Source organism: Dipteris shenzhenensis, chromosome 17, assembly GCF_047967505.1.
Source record: "Dipteris shenzhenensis isolate YYH24624 ecotype China chromosome 17, Dip_SZ_1.0, whole genome shotgun sequence".
NCBI classification, from domain to species: Eukaryota; Viridiplantae; Streptophyta; class Polypodiopsida; order Gleicheniales; family Dipteridaceae; genus Dipteris; species Dipteris shenzhenensis.
In genome coordinates this window covers 50,868,545-50,885,348 of record NC_141612.1, presented here as the reverse complement: position 1 = coordinate 50,885,348, position 16,804 = coordinate 50,868,545, and the positions used below count along the sequence as shown (strand labels likewise).

General features: G+C 42.9%; 1 long non-coding RNA gene and 1 pseudogene across 1 annotated transcript; both read right to left on the bottom strand.

Annotated features, from left to right (window-relative positions):
- Positions 1–7,149: 7,149 nt before the first annotated feature.
- LOC147892257 (calnexin homolog pseudogene) lies at positions 7,150–8,509 on the bottom strand (annotated as a pseudogene).
- Positions 8,510–15,207: 6,698 nt separating this feature from the next.
- Positions 15,208–16,558, bottom strand: LOC147892256 (uncharacterized). The gene is made up of 4 exons (XR_015542479.1): positions 16,466–16,558; positions 16,190–16,287; positions 15,860–15,932; positions 15,208–15,771 (listed from the first exon to the last, which is right to left on the bottom strand). It is a non-coding gene; the product is annotated as an uncharacterized LOC147892256 (long non-coding RNA).
- Between the last annotated feature and the right edge of the window lie 246 nt (positions 16,559–16,804).

Genomic DNA, 16,804 nt, shown 5'->3' with positions numbered 1-16,804 from the left:
CTAAATGTATGTTATTTATACAAAGGCATCTACGGTCTAGTTTAGAAATTCTGTTCATCTTGTACGCCCTTGACTAGACTGGCACATGAAACTGTGAACTATAACATCTATGTGATGATTCGTTTTGCAAATGGTTTTAGACTGGTGATTAAACTGCGAACCAATACTCAAAGGTATACCATTCTTTCTGCAAAGAGTGTTTATCTGCCATTGATAAGGAGTGGGCTGTACACATGGCTTTAGAGTTTTTAATTTTTCGGAACTTTCTTTAAAGATTTAGCTGAGAAATTGCTGTGAGAAATTTGGAGAGGAATAGTGATTGCACAGGGATGAAAGAATGCTGTTTCTTCATCTTGCCTCAAAGATGGGTAACGTTGAGGAGAAATCTTCTCCTTCCTCCGTCATCTCAAGATGAAATCTCCTCGTTTAGTTCATGTGCAGGAGGGCATGCTAAAGCGTTGCTGCCCTTTCTAGACATGTGATTTTATTAAAAATAGTAATATATTCGATTCAAAAACCAAAAGGTGATTACATAAGAGGTGGGAGAGTAGTCTCGATCATTGAGCACTTGTTTGTGCAGACGGAACCTAGCATACTCCACCAAAATGTATCTCGGAAACATCAAGCATTTATGCTTTCCCGAAAAGCTCATTGTCACCTTTTACTGTTGGATATGATAAATATCTTCAATGTTATATTTTCAGATTTGGAAATAATGCCATACAAAGGTTCCGCAAGGAATTTTGGCCAACTTACAGTCAAAGATATTGCAAATGCCAGAGAGCATTCTTACTGCACTCAAACAACCCCATGGTCTGTTTAACAAGTACGTGTGTTGTATCCAAAAAAGTGTGTCCTTTTAATATGCTACATTTCAGCATCATAGTTGTTAGCTTCTTCATTGACAATGGACACGGATTAGTCAATCATACATGCACAACAATTCACATCACGACTACAAAGTCGATGCCAATGCTTTTCTACCATCACATGATCAAGCCATCTACAATGATGCATACCTCTCATTTGGAATCATAGTCACTTGAATATTTAGCATTGATAAAAACAAGGCTCTTTTTCCTTCTATGATCAAGAAATGTACCAAGAACCACACTGTATATCACCTCAATTATTAGCCTTTCCCTTTTGATGCCGTTGGACATAGATATCAAGTCAATATATTTAGTAATTGTCCACCTAAAGATATACTTTGTCAAAGAATTCTATCAACTCTCAATGATTTTTAGTTCCAATTTTTGAATGTCAAGCCAACCATTGTGCTATAACCATGTTAGTGCCAAGCAAGTACATAGTGTCTATATCTTCTTCAAGAAAGCACATAGATTGAAAATTCAATAGTTATGTTCATAAGGTAGGTGGTGAGATGGTATAGATGTAGGACTATTGTGAGCATGCCTAAGGAAAATCCTAAAAGGTTAGCCATAGATTTAAGATGCAATATTTGGTCATTGGAGCGTTTTCTGCGAGGTGGAGGCTTTGAGGGAGAGGTGAGCAACCTTACTGTGTTGCTCTCGGAGTTAAGGCCAAGTTCTTGAAAAGAGTTTGTGATTCAAGGGGAGATCCTTGTGAGGCTGAGTGAGGAGACTGGGGGTGAAGCTGAACTGAAGGACGATGAAGTTGTGCAAGGCTACTCCGAAAGCCCAAACCATTGTAGTATACGAACAAAATTTCCAAGAAACTTCTTAGCAGGTTCTCTTCGCTTGAAATTTTTGAATTCCGAGGGCTCTTGCAAGATGATGCTCACTGAAGTGTGTGTGATGCTGAGAAAAAGGTATTGCAAGGCAAGAAGCATGCAATCGCATGCAAGATCAGTCTCGAGGCGCTTAGGCCATAATTAGAACATCTGGCTCGTGGTGGCGTTTACATGTTCTTTACGGGCGGAGTTCCCTCTATGGAGGAGCTGCTTCAACTGTTGGTACTCGAATGTGACGCTACAAAATATGTCGCAAGGTACATGGGAAAGGGTCTCCTTTTGCTCTGGTGTGCATCTCAGGCATGATCTAGTTGGGAATTCGTTGTCTTTGCAGGTTCAATTGTGTTGGTCTTGCCTTGGTTGCCTAATTTCACTATCAATGAGTTTCTGTATCATGATTGTCTGGTTTGGTTTGAATTATTGGGTTTGCCTCAATGGATGGGTGGTGTGGTGCGGTGGGTTTTCGGGCCTTATGCCGTTATTGTCTAGGTCGGTGTTTGGTGTCAAGAGGGACTAGATCTTATCGGATCGAGCCTGAGAGATTTCCTGCGTTTGTGAAGTTAAGTTTGTACTCCAAAAGTCCGATCTTCACATGTAATTTTTCAGAGAAGGCTAATAACGTCCTTTTGTTGAAAGGATCGATGGAACCAGACATGCATGCAGCCTCAAGGAGTGGCGCAAAGAAGAGTCATTGGATGGAGTTGTCCATCAGCATGTGCAAGGTGCTCGCACCCCTCCTTCGAAGTCTATTTCGAGCAATGTTGCTCCTAATAAGATATCTATCTATTCTTAAGAAATGGGAAATGGAAGATCTAATGCTTCGATCATCTAGGCCAAGAAGCGGTATTCCTTGATCTTGCTTCTACAACTGCAGCCAACCGAGATGGTGGCACTTAGGCAGCAATCATGTAGGCGAGTGGACAAGGGTCCTTCTCGGTGTTCCATTTCTTGTGGGATGCGTATGAAGCCTTGTCACAATAATAAAAGGGGGGGGGGGGGGGCGGGGTTGTTGGTTGTTCAAGGGGTGAGGGTGTGTTGCATTCCTTTTCCATGTGCTCTTAGGATCTCAAAGAGGTGTGTAGTAAAGCAAAACAATCTAAGTGTGTTGTAGTAATTAGAAGTAACAATCCTGACATTTTGCTTTTGCAAGAGATTAAAGGGGAAGATGATGCTCCTTGGTTCATGTTTAATCATGTTCTTTTGTCAATTACCCTGCAAGAGGCAAAGGTTAAGACATTTTAAAATGCTTTCTAGTTGTGCAAAGACGTGGACCTCACTCATCTACTGAGAGAGGGGGTGTTGAAGAAGACTGAACCTAGCTTTATCTAGGGGTAGATGTATCTTGGGTGGAGATTGGAATATGACCAAGCTGGGGAGAAACCTGTTTGGGGCTAAAATTGATCTCTGGGAAGAGCTAAGTTTAGATAGGGGTCTTGTCAATTGTGTTGACCTGGACCTTTCAGGCCTAGCAGGCTTCTCTTGGAAGAACTGAAGGAAAGGTGACAAGTTTCTTACATTCGTATTGATAGAACTTATGTATCCAAGGAGGGATTCTGGATGGTAGCGCCCCTATGTGATTCATATATAACTTCCAAGAGTCCCTCTAACCCATCTCTTGGTGTTATGGAGGTTTTTTGTTCCAGGGGAGATCAAAAGACATTCCGTTTAAATTCAATAACAGTTTCTTAAAGTTGTAGAACTTGTGTGAGAAGGTTAAGAGTACTTGAAATTAATGTATTGAGGGTGTGTTAGACCCTTGTGCATGCTGGGATGCTGGAATCAGAGGAATCTACAAGATGGCCAGACAGTGGGATTTTCAGTGGAAAATGGCTAGGACAATTGTCGAGGGTTTGTTACCACGAATCCGTGTAACTCTGAAGGCCATAGTAGAAGGATGCCCAAGAGATTCCTCTGCCAAGATGCTGCTAATCGAGGAAGAGGAAACTAGGAACTAGAACAAGCTGAGTGTAGCCAACTGAAGAGCAGACATCTCTGCCTTGAAGTGGGAGATTGCCCATAGAAAATGTTCTTTTAGTCTAAAAAGAGAAAATAGGAAAGGGAATTGATTAATCGAGTCCAATATGCCCAAGGAAATATGGTCTTAGTTCTAGCACATAGCCGATGTGTTTGGAAGGAGCTTAGTGGCACAATTGGGAAAGCTGAGCCCCAAGATGCGGAGTGGTATCTCCCGTGCCAGATGGCTTAACATCTGATTTTTTTCAAGGAATTGTTGAAGACGGATCTTGTAGACATGGCCAATGATGCTATCAAGAAGGGGCCCTTGTCAGAAGATGTGAACATTGGGTTAGTGCCTTCGGGTAGGAGATTAGTGTCATATAAGGTACTAGCAAAGGCCTTGGTCTGGATTCGAGAGATTTGTAGGTTGGTGGTGGACAAGGAGCAGACTGGATTTTTAGGTGTAGGGACATTTTTGAAAATATCTTCAACGTGTCAACTAGGCTTGACTTTGCATACACAAAATTGCATTATGTTTGGATATGACTTGGATAAGGCTTATCACCATATATCAGATCAGACTTTATACTAGTAGTCTTGCAGAAACTTGAGGTTGGTGCTCAGTTGGCATGGTAATAATGCAGCTACCCTTTGCTTGAATGATTGGTTGGTAGAGACGCACACAATAATAATAGATTGCAAACGGTGTAACAGTGGTAGCAATCCTTTGAAAGCATGCAAACCGGTACAGGGATTAATGACATATTGCAGTACAATACCAGCACACGGCAAGCTGCATGAACCATCGGAGGCACTTGTTGTTGCATGTTGGAACTTTTGGGTGAGTGTATGTTGTGCTTTGAACTATTCTGCCACAGTGCGCCTCGATGTGATTGGCATTGCAACCATCCATTAGGATATTAAAATCACCTACACCCAAAGTCATAGTTGCACGCTGAAACAGAAACAGTAGAAACGCTGGAAACGGAGTTTTCTGGCCGAGCCGAAACGACGAAACGAGAGAAGGCAATATGGTAGAATTTGTGTAAAAATAAATTTATGAGGTAAAGGGGGAGGGAGAGTATGAGGAGTAGGAGGAGGAGGATGAAAGGAGGAGGAGGAGGAGTATGAGGAGGGGGGGAGAGTATGAAGACTCGGGAGGATGAGGGAGAGTATGGGGAGAGAGAATGAGGAGAGGAGCAGGAGGATGGAGAGGCTAGAGTAGGAGAGTAGAGAGGCTAGAGTAGGAGGATGGACAGGGTAGGGGAGTGGAGAGGCTAGAGTAGGAGAGTGGAGAGGGTAGAGGAGAAATGGACAGGCTGGAGGGTGTTTTAGAAAAGCCATTTAAAAAAATATTTTAATTAAAAAAAAAACAGGCAACTGGAAACACTGTTTGACCGTTTCGGAAACGGCTGGCGTTTCTGTTTCCGTTTTGGCCGCAACAAACAGCGTTTCGTGCAACTATGCCCAAAGTAAACAGCCAATGCATTAGCATTTAGAGAGTAACATTTGCTTGCGCACCCCTACAAACATGGGGGCCTACAATCCAAGAATAAGGCAAGTTTAATCAAGAGGGGACTGTTAGAAAATACCCAACAGAGGGTACACGTAGCGGAAGACTTATAGTAATGCCTTGGAGCTCACACAGTGTGCGGTGTGGGTGTGGAATCACAGACTTCTTTACTTATGTGTATACAATAGGTGTGCAGACTCATCAATAGACAATGAACCAATCAGATAGAGAAACCACCAAATAATATATTTCCGTCCACAACTATGGACACAATACAAAAGAGACAGATCCAGAGTCCCACCAATGGTGTGGTCCTCTGATCTTACCACAAAAGTCCTTCTCCGATCTGCTGGCTATCTCTAGACTAGAGTCCGCGTGCTCCACCTCGAGCGTGAGTAGACTTTCCGTCTAGAATGATCTTCTCCACCTTGCTGTCTGGAAACCAGTCTAGGTGGGCAGCTTCCTGCAAGCTAAGTCTGCAGCACAAGGCACTTCTTTCTCCTCCTGACTGTAGGCCCAAAGATAGCCCTGCTGCTGCTCTTTCTGCTGATGGAATTGCTGCTCCAGATGATGCTGAAATGAGGCCTGAATGGTCTCCTTATATAGGCCTCAAGGGCCTGGCCAGCCAACCGACTCAGTCTGTACAAAAACCGACTGAGTCTGTACAAAAAACCGACCCAGTCTGCTTGGGAAAAACTGCCCTTAAAGGGCTCACAATTCAGGCCTTTTATGGCCCAAACTTCTAGGGCTTTTGGCCCTCCATTCAAGGCAAATATGCAGCCTATAAAAGGCCTGCCACCTCCCCACTGCCAGTCACATTCCTTGCTGCAGATCTGAGCCTGCACTCCCTGCCATGTCTGCGCCTCTGCAAACAGTGCGCCTCCATGTCCTAGATCCTCCGCAATCTGTCCCAGACTGTCTTGCTTCTGCTCCGTACTTTCCTGGCCCTGTGTCCTGCTCTTAACAGTCCTAGATGTGCTGCCCACATACCAGCCATGATGCTGTCTATGTGGCAGCCCCTTTCTCTCTTTTCCTGTTGGGCACTGCCCTAGGTCTCCCTCTCCCATGCTCTCCTCATATGGGGGCTTACAGATGGGGAGGTGACCTTTCCAACAGGGACAAGGTTTGTGAGTGCTCGATACTAAAAGACAATCCGAACTGAATCCAAAAATACAAGGGGCAAAGGATGTGAGAGTGTTGGATACCCAAACGCAATCCCAACCAATTTCAAATCGTGATGTGTGGAACCAAATGACACTAATAAAGCATTTCAAATGTGCATGCATTTGATTGTAAGGTGGTTCATTGATGAGGAGACAACATTATTAAAGAATAATGGCGATAACATTGTTGAAAAAATTAAATCTCTGTACACACATACACACATTTTTTTTGGGGGGGTAATACTTATATTACCGTGTGGGAAACCTAAAAAAAGAGGTGAAAACCCACCATGAAGTACAAAAAAGAAAAGTACAAAGCAACATATTGTCTTAAAAAGATAGGAGGTAGAGATGACAACCACCGAAAAGGAGGAAAATATGAGTTTACGTGCCTCCAGGTGGCGACATAAAGATTGTATCCTCTAGTGTAATCCCCTGTTGTACTAGAAAGCCATTGAGCGAAGTAGTAGTGCCATGAATAAAATGCAACTTTTTTTTACCCTTATGATTCTTCTTGACATATGCAGGAAGACGGAACTGTCGAATCACATGGTCAATAACCTGTCGAAGCATAGGATGCATATCCTCAAGTGAGAATTTGTTTTTAGGTCGAGGAGCCGCTTCCAGGGAATCTTGCTTTTTCAAATCCACACTTCAATCCACAGTACTATATCTGAAGATGAGATATCCACCTGAGAGACTAGATGAGAATGAGACTCAACTCCACAATCAAAGGAGAATGTTGAGAATCAGCAGCATCGACATGAAGAGGTGATGCATCATTGAAAGAAAGCAACGGAGATTCAGACATAAGTGTATCTTGCACCGAAAGAACTTGAAAGGGATTCGACAAACCAACCGAAGGAGACACTGAGATCAACTATTTGCCCTGAGGAAACATCCTTTGCCATTCTTTCTTTTTCTTTGACTGGATGGGAGTAGAAGCCCGAGGGATAGACAAAGAAGTCACATTTGGACCCAGCCACTTGGTACAAAAACTTGAAGACCAGGTCCTGGAAAAACAAATCACAGCACAATTAACCACAGCACTGCTGGCAGAGACATGAGAGTCTAATCTCTCCCAGAATGCTCAAAGAATCAATACACAAGACAAGTTGAAGCCATGTTGAAAACATTGACATACCTGGATTCTGCCAAGTAAACCTGATGTGGTAGCAGCATCAGCAGCTTCCTTCTTCTTTTCAATCTATTTTTCAACCTCAAACTTGACCTTCCATTCCTTGTCTCAGTCCTTTGCGACATCCTCTATCAGCACACTGTCAAAGAGGATCCCATCCTATAGTCCAGATTTCAATTCTGCAATCGGCTCAACAATGTTGGGCTTCTCTAGATCAAAGTAGTCAGGATTGGGAATCTCCCTGGGCTTCCAAATGCCCTTGTAGTTGGGATTGTCAATCATGGGGGCATACCATTTCCCTTTGTAAGTGGGGTTCCTCTTCTTGGGCCTTGTCCATTCTCCACAGCAATGCACTTGGGTTCGGACCTTAGGAGCTTCCCATTCACCATCTTCATCATCGTCCCAGTCCTTCGGTTTGACAGCTTGTTCATCGACTACCCACTCAGGCTGGTTTCTCTGCTTCAACATCCTCAATTTCAAAAGGAACATCTTCATTCCAATCTTCGGGCTTTGTAGTCTCAGGCTCAGGAATCTTGGCCCTTTCATCCCAATCTTCAGGCTTCTTGTCCTCTGGATCAGGGATTGTTTTTGGAGGAAGGACAGGTGGTTCAAAGTCTGCAGAGAGAAGTTCTGTTGTTTTCTTCACTTCTCCATCGACAAGGATGCTCACAGAGTTAAGGATGGCTGTATAGATGTGAGAGAGATGGTCGCTGAGGGGGCTAGGGGGAATCTCAGGCGATGCTCCAAGTATTCACCAGTCTTAGAGTGCTTGTCCTTGAAAATGAAGTGTACCTTGTTGGTAGAACCACATCTATCAGGCCCGAACATGATGGAGTAGGGAGATTCAGATCTGGATCGACCAGCAAGCTTCTTGAGGATGCAGATATATTTTAGTACGCTCTGCCACACTGGATGCCGTCTTGCAGTCGCAGCTCATACGGAAGCACAATAGGTTGCTCCTTGAACTCTCTACTACCTCTGGGATAAGAGTTGATTGTTGAGATATCGAGCTCTAGTATCGCCATTGACTGATCTGACCTTAGATAAAGTACCTTTTATTTGGGGACAGAATCAACAAGAAAGTTTTAACACCATAAAACAAGCTGTGGTCTCAGGACCGGTGTTAAAAATAGTTGATCCCCAGAAACCGTTGTTCCTGGAAACCGATGCAAGTGGCATTGCGGTAGGAGCAGTCCTCCTTCAAGAGGGAAGGCCAGTAGCCTTTGAAAGCAAGAAGCTTTCTTCCTCTCAAAGGAATTGGCCAACTCATGAATTGGAGTTGTATGCTGTTATCCATGCTTTGAAAACATGGAGGCATTATTTATATGGTTCAGAGTTTTATGTGGATGTGGATCATGATACTCTGAAACATTTTTGTAAACAGCCTGACTTGAGGGGCCGCCAAGCTAGGTGGGCAGAGCTCATGAAGGAGTTTAATTTAACGATTCGGTATCGAAGAGGAAAAGACAATAAGGTCGCTGATGCGTTGTCTCGCATTATGCACAACCTGAGTTTCACAGTATTAGAGAGTGCTCTAATGACCGAGATCAGAGAAACTCAAAAGGTGGACGAGTTTGTCCAAAGCTTATGGCCTAAGGCTCATGTGTTAAAGCCCGGGGAAAACGAAAAGGATGACCTGGCATCCAGAAGAGGCCAAACATATGCAAGATATACCATAAGGGATGGTATACTGAAAAGAAATTTCAAGGTTATAGTACCCAGTCAGAATGATATCAGGCAGAGAGTCATTCGACAGTGCCATGATAGCCCGTGTGCGGGACATCCAGGAGTCGAGAAGACATATGATCTTGTGAAGCGAGATTTCTTTTGGCCAAAGATGAAAAAGCATATTCATGAATATGTGACACGGTGTTTCTCGTGTCAGGTAAGTAAGGCCGAGTGCGTGAAGCCACGCGGACTTTTACAGCCCTTGGAAGTACCACTAAGTAAGTGGGAGAGCATTTCCATGGACTTTATTGTAGGACTGCCTACGACACAAGGAGGGTATGATTCTATCCTTGTGGTGGTTGATCGTCTAACCAAGATGGCTCACTTCATTCCGACTAGGGAGTCTGTTAGTGCCCCGCAAGTGGCGGATTTGTTTATTAGACATATATTTCGTCTGCATGGATTGCCGAGATCCATAGTGTCAGACAGAGATGTCAGATTTATCGGTCATTTTTGGACCGCGGTATTTGAGACACTAAGGACTGAGTTGGGAATGAGTAGTGGGGATCATCCTGAGACGGATGGTCAGACCGAGAGAGTCAACCAGACTTTAGAGGATATGCTGAGGGCATATGTGTCATTGAGGCAACATACATGGAACAAGTGGTTGCCATTGTTAGAGTTTGCCTACAATGATAGAAAACATTCCTCTACAGGGTTCAGTCCGTTTGAGCTGAACTATGGCTATAGACCAGCAAATCCAACTATAGTTGGAGTACCTCAGAAAGTGCCTAGTGCTGCGAACTTTGTGGTTCAGATGCGGGAGATGCTAGCACTTGCGAGAGCTAATATCCGCAAGGCTATGGATAGAGCCAAGGTATATGCGGATGAAAACCGGTCTATAAGAGTATTTAAGGAAGGAGAAAAAGTTTTTCTCAGAGTTCCTTCGCACTCGAAGTCGTTAACTTCAGGAGAGTGTGCTAAGTTATCACCTCGATACTGTGGGCCGCGGTTAATTCTAAAGAGAATAGGCAAGGTAGCCTATAAATTAGAATTGCCACAGGGGTGTAAGGTGCACCCGGTTTTTCATGTTTCGCGCTTAAAGAAATTTTTACATACAGGTGACTCACTAATCGAAGGTGTGGTTTTGTTTCAGAAGATAGAGGATAATGCGAGGCGCAAACCAACAAGAATCCTGGACCGAGGAACAATGCAAATACGAAATCGGAAGATACCCACGGTGTTGGTTGCATGGCATGGTCAGCCTCTATCCGAAGCTCCCTGGGAATCCGTATACCAGTTGCGGAGAGTGTTCCCAGACGTTATCATCGAGGACACTGATGTCTGAAGAGGGAAGGAATGTTACGCTCTAGCCGAGGTAGCATGACCTCGGAAGAATCAATCGACATTTCCTTTAAAGGATCTATCTTTGTAATATATTTGTTTGCGCTTCATGTAAACGATCGGGAGGGAATTAATGTCAAGGTCCTAGGTAAGGGTTGATAGCACCAGACTAGATGGATCTAAGGCTAAGGGCCTAATGCAAGGAATGTGCCTAGGGACAAAGGAATTAAAGCATCCCAAGAGAGGGGTGAAATGTTGCATTAGGAAGGCCCTATATGGATGACATGTGGCATCTAGATCTATCTAGGGAGATGGGGCTTGTTGAAGCTAGTGAGAGATGAGAAGGAACTGTTCACGTATGTTTATGATTCGAATTCTCTGTGAGCTCTCATGCTTCAGCAGGATTTGGCTGGGCGGAATAACTCGGTGCTTCTCCCGTGATCTGCAGTAGGAGATTAGAAGTAGTGTCTAACAAATCATCACTAGGAAGTGATTGTGTGGTCAAATACCACTTTCGTCAGTTTTGCAGATTTGCCCTTGTGAAGCAGAAGCTGTGTTTTTTTGCAGTGACAGAATATTTTTCAGTGTTCTGTAATGGCGTCTGATTCTCTTTCACAGATTGTCACTGAAAAGCTTGACAAGAACAACTTCCAAGCATGGAAGTTTAGAATGACGAATTTCCTTATGGAAAAAGGCTATTGGGAGTTCATTACAGGAAATGAAGAAGAACCAGTTCTTCCTAATGTTCCCAATCAACAGGAAATGCAGGCATTTAAAGGATGGCATGAGAGAGCCAAAAAAGTTATGTACTGGCTGTCTATCAATATTTCAGATTCTATGATTGTGCATATTCAGGATGCAAGTACACCAAAGGAGGCATGGGATACTTTGGCAAAAATGTACATCACAAATATGCAAGCGAGGAAAATGCAGCTCAAGCAGGAGTTGCACAATGTGCAGAGAGAAAATATGAGCATCAATGACTATCACATGAAGGTGAAGAAAATTGCAGATGCACTTGCTTCCATTGGGTCGCCAGTGGAAGATGATGATTTAGTTTCTGTGACCTTGAATGGTCTAGGAAAGGATTATGTACAGTTCTGGACATCCATTGCCGTCCGTGAAAAATTTCCTGATTTTGAGGAGTTGTTTGCTCTTCTAATTTCTGAAGAGCAGAGAAACGGTGGTGCATCTTCTTCAGGAGGAACTTCAAAAGAAACTGTCTTCTACTCAACTGTCTATGGAGGATGGGAAAAAGAAATACCTGTCTGATGTATTTCATGTCCTGAATATCACCAAGAACCTGGTTTCTGTTGGTCAAATGATTGAGCAGGGCTTGCAGGTCAGATTTAATCCTCATGGATGCTTTGTTGAGGATATGAAAAATAACGGTCGCTTGATAGCAAAAGGAAAGAAGAAGGGCAGGATGTTCATGTTGGATGCGGACATGCCTTAATTGAGTGCAGCAATGTTTGCACATGGGACCGGTGTAGTTGCAGATATTGATATCTGGCATAAACGCATTGGTCATGTTAATGTACAACGACTTAAATCAATGCAGGCCCAAAATATTGTTGCAGGATTGCCTAAATTCAAGGTTGCAGAAATGCATAAGGTATGTGAAGCCTGTCAATTTGGAAAACAGGCAAGGAAACCATTTCCTAGACATGTTCAAGAGAGTAAGAAGCCATTGGAATTAATCCACTCTGATGTGTGGACTACTAAAGCTGCATCTCTTGGAGGCTGTCATTATTTTGTCACTTTTATTGATGACTACGGCAGAAAAGTTTGGGTGTATTTTATGAAAAAGAAAAGTGAAGTGTTTGGGCATTTCAAAGCTTTTAAAGCTATGGTTGAAAAAGAAACAGGCCTGCAAATAAAATGCCCAAGGTTAGATGGAGGGGGAGAGTACCTCTCAAATGAGTTTGCAAGGTTTCTGCAGGAGCATGGCATAAAGCAGCAATATTCATGCAGTCATACCCCACAGCAAAATGGACTTGCAGAAAGGAAAAACAGGCATATTGGAGAGGTATCTTGGGCCATGCTAAGTGAAAAAGACCTACCAGATTATTATTGGGCTGAAGCAGTTGCTACAACAGTTTACATAATGAACAGGACTCCCACTGCAACAATACATGGCATGGCGCCAGAGGAGATGTATACTGGTAGGAAACCAGATATTTCTCATTTGAAAATTTTTTGCTGCATTGCCTATGTTCATGTGCCAGATGAGTTGAGGTCCAAGTTGGATCCAAAAGCTGAGAAGTGCATCTTTATTGGTTATTCTCTGCATCAGAAAGGGTATAGATGCTATAACCCTTCTACTCGTAAGTTTACAGTGAGCAGAGATGTTATTTTTTATGAGATGAGCAGCTGGTATAAACCAGTAAATGTGATTGATGATGTAGATGCACAAAATGGTAATGCTGCACAGAATTCACAGCAGCAATCACAAAATATTAGTGGACCTGCAATGTCCTCTAGTAGTGGTTCACATACTTCGCCATGGACAGGCAGATTGAGATTAGGAGAATCTCCTCAAAGCAATGCAGATAGTGGTGTGCAGGTATCACTAGATCAGCCCACTGATGTGAATGCAGGTCACTCTTATGTGAATGGTGAATCCAGTGGCTCAGAACAGAGCATTGATGATGAGTTGGGTATTTCTTCTGTTGTTACACGTGGAGTAAGGAAGACCAGGGATGTTTTAAGAGCACCTGGAAGTGAGCCTATTTTGCGCAGGTCTACCAGAGCTAGGTATCCTGTGGATAGGCTGAAATATGATGGATTTACAGCCATTCACTATGCTTATATGGTCAAAGTGATACAGGAACCAGAACCCAGTTCTTTTGAGCAAGCCATGGGAAAAGAAAAATGGGAGAAAGCTATGGATGAAGAAATGGATGCCTGGGAAGCAAATGCTACATGGGAATTGGTGCCTTTGCCTAAAGACAAGAATGCAATTGGCTATAAGTGGGTTTATAAGGTGAACTACAATGCAGATGGTTCTGTGAACAGATACAAGGCAAGATTAGTTGTCAAGGGGTATGCACAGACATATGGCATTGATTATGAAGAAACATTCAGTTCGGTTGCAAGGATGGCAACTGTAAGAGCAGTCATTGCTATGGCTGCATCAAAGGGATGGTCTTTACATCAGATGGATGTAAAGAATGCCTTCTTGCATGGTGATTTGCAAGAAGAGGTCTTTATGGAGCAGTCACCAGGTTATGTTCATGCTGTTCATCCTGAGTTTGTTTGCAGGTTGAAGAAAGCCTTGTATGGCTTGAAGCAAGCACTTAGAGCATGGTCTGACAAGATAGGACAGTATCTTGTCACTATTGGCTTTCAGATTTCCAAGGCAGATTTCTCACTTTATGTGAGAAAAACAGAGAAAGGTATTATGCTGCTTGTCATTTATGTTGATGATTTGATTATCACAGGTGATAGTGATGAAGATATCCTTCATGTGAAAATGCTATTGAAGCAGAAGTTTGAGATGAAGGATTTGGGAGAGCTGCGTTATTTCTTGGACATTGAGGTGATTAGATCACCAAGTGGGATGCGGCTCTTGCAGAGGCAGTATGGATTGGACATGATGTCCAAATATGGGATGACAGGCTGTAAGCCTATTTTAGTTCCTTTGGAGTAGAATGTGAAGCTGAGCGCAGATGCAGGTGAGCTTCTGGAAGACCTACTATATACAGATGCATAGTAGGAAGTTTGATTTATATGACTGTTACCAGGCCAGATTTGAGCTATGCTGTTGGATTGGTAAGTCAGTTTATGCAGGCTCCAAGGAAACCGCATTTGGATGCTGCTAGATGCATACTCAGGTATGTGAAGTCCACATTGTAGTATGGACTATTTAATGAGGTTGGGGTTCAGATACAGTTGCATGGATACACTGATGCTGATTAGGCTGGTAGTATTTCTGATAAACGATCTACCAGTGAATATGTGTTCTCTTCTGGGAGTGCTGTAGTCACTTGGAGCAGCAAGAAATAGCCTACAGTTGCCTTGTCGAGCACAGAGGCTGAGTACAGGAGCTTTGATGCATAAGCTACTTTATGATATGCATCAGTCTACAGATGGGCCAGTTGTCATTTATTGTGACAACATGGGCAGTATACACTTGGCAAATAATCCAGTCTATCATTCTAAAACAAAGCACATTGAGGTGCATTATCACTATGTGCGGAAGAAGGTTTTACTAGGTCTTATTGATCTAGTTTATGTCAGCACAAAGGATCAGGTAGCTGACATATTCACGAAGGCATTGGGCGCAGAGAAGCTGCGCAAGTTCAGAGACCTGCTTGGTGTGCAGGAATCGGGATTGAGCTCGAGGGGGAGTATTGAGATATCGAGCTCCACTCGTGATATGCCAGGGTGACCATTGTGCATTTATGTCACCGACTTGTTAGCTGCAGATGCGGTTGGTACACCGCCCATGAATAATAGCTGGATGACAGCTATCCTTATATACTCTAGTTCGTGGCTTAGTTAGTATGCCACCTTAGTTAGCTGAGTTTGGTTTGAGACCCACATATAGAGTTCTTCTACTTCTTTGTACTAGAGTTCTTTTGGCTTTCACAACTAAGAAGATGAAAACTGTTTTCAGCCTCCACCTTTGTGTGTATTCCCTCATTGTGTATGTGAGAAAGCCGTAAGTGAGACTCCTTCCTTCTCTCCCACTATCTTCACATTGATATCCCATACTTTCTTGCTTTCTTGCTGACTAAAAGACTGAAATTCTCATGCTCCTCGCTCTTTTCGTGTTTGTCTTGGGAAAGACCCATGGTATTTAAGACCAGAGAGAAATCTTCCTGTATAAACAGCTGGGTGTATTTTTTAGGTTCCTGCACCAAAACTCAACAAGGGTTTCCCTTGTGCAACTTTTCTAATATCATCATCAATCTTGTCCAAGTGATTGTGAATACCACAGCGAGTAGGTGATGCAAGTTCAGAGTTCAGAATCACATGATGACATAAATGGAAGAGACAAGGTGCTTTATTGTGAATAAAACACATTACCTTACTAATACAATTGTAAGTTCCATTTACCACAGTTATAACTTGGAACAAAATACAGCTTTAATTATGCTAAGGCATTAGTACGTAGTACTTGATTTCAAAGAAAGAATAACAAGCCAGGGCAGATTTTGAAATAGACCTGCATGGCTCCAACTGTCTTCCAAATGTCACATAGTTGTGCCTTTATGCTTTCCTTTTCAGCTGAAAGAGTCCTGTATCTTGAAGCTGTTTCCTAATACCACTGCATACAAAAAGGAAATGTAGAAATCAAAACAATTAGACACAGAAAGATATGCATATCTGCATTTGTAATTGAGGTACATACTTCCATTTTGCAGGGCTCCTGTTCTGCATTTTGACAAGTTTGTCGGAGTCTGCGATCCTGTCTTGTCTGTCCAGCATCTGCTTTTATATCAAATGTTTGATCGTTAGAATCTGTCCCATTTTGCTTATGCTATTCGTCAATCACAAGTTCGAGCATGTAGGTCTGTGAGGCATCAAATATCTTTAGATGTGTATGCATGACAAAAAGGTCAGCACTTCCCTTGTACTAAACGACAATTATGGTGTGTGCTGCAGACCAGAAGAGCAAAAGTTTTGAATCAAAGCTAGTTGGCACTCAACATTGATTCCAGGAAAGAGATTGAGAATGGACATACACCGTCTCTAATCCAGAGGACCATTTTTTGTTTGAGCTCCTGGATGTTTGGAAACTTTCAAGTGATTTTCTGAAATCACATAGGTCATTCTTCATTCCCTGGAAAACCATTAGGAATTTGGAGTGACAATGTTGGTAGGCCTTTATTATTGGTATCCCTGGCAGTATGCCACCTTGATGTACTACTTGCATGGCTATTCCACTTCCTTAGAAACTGTAGTTGGTATCGTCAAGGCTCAGGGGGCATTTATTCTATTTGCATTGTGCTAGACCATACTTGTGTCTGATGTCTGATGAGTTCCTCAAACTTATTCCCGGGTCCTAAAATATTTGTATGTGGATTGACAAAGAGGCGACCTCCCCTGTCCATTAGATCAGATCAGATCTTCCAGCTAGTAGCTCTTCACCTAGTATCTGTCTAGATCACCATCTAAGCTCAACTGTGGAAGCGCACGGGTGGACGGAGCCATCATCTGTACTACATCAGTATTGAAGGAAAAGTTTGTTCGTCTCCAGTTTGCTGTGTACTCTCTATTCTTTATTTAGTCTCTGTTTCGGTGCGTCGTGTAATTTAACATGATGTCAGAGCCTAGGCGGCTCTAAGGATCGAAGAGTA